Raw genomic sequence first — 423 nt, forward strand, 5'->3', positions numbered from 1 at the left:
TAATGCTAAAATAAATAATGAATTTAATTAATAAACAAATCATCTAAAAATTCATATACAGTGCATATGTAGATATTTCTTAATTGCCATGAGTTTTTCCTTTTTATACAACAACATGAATTCAAATCAGTTTATATGTTTGTTTATATAATATTAGATGTATAATCAGTTCTATTTTTACGCAATTTCATTAATCTATAATCAATAGCACCTTCTTTCCTTAGAGAAATTAGTATTGTAAATGACCATTCACACAATGCATTATGTTATGCAACGTGCCTCAATGAATCGTTTAAATATTTCCTTTGCCCTTCAATGATACTGCAAGATTATACATATAATTTAATTATAATTTTAATTAAAGAATACTAAATATGTCGTTTCATCAATTTTTTTATAATATTATTTAATTAGAAAGTTGTA

Source organism: Ceratina calcarata, unplaced genomic scaffold (genome assembly GCF_001652005.2).
Source record: "Ceratina calcarata isolate Rehan_Ccalc_2016 unplaced genomic scaffold, ASM165200v1 scaffold78, whole genome shotgun sequence".
In the NCBI taxonomy this organism is placed as follows: Eukaryota; Metazoa; Arthropoda; class Insecta; order Hymenoptera; family Apidae; genus Ceratina; species Ceratina calcarata.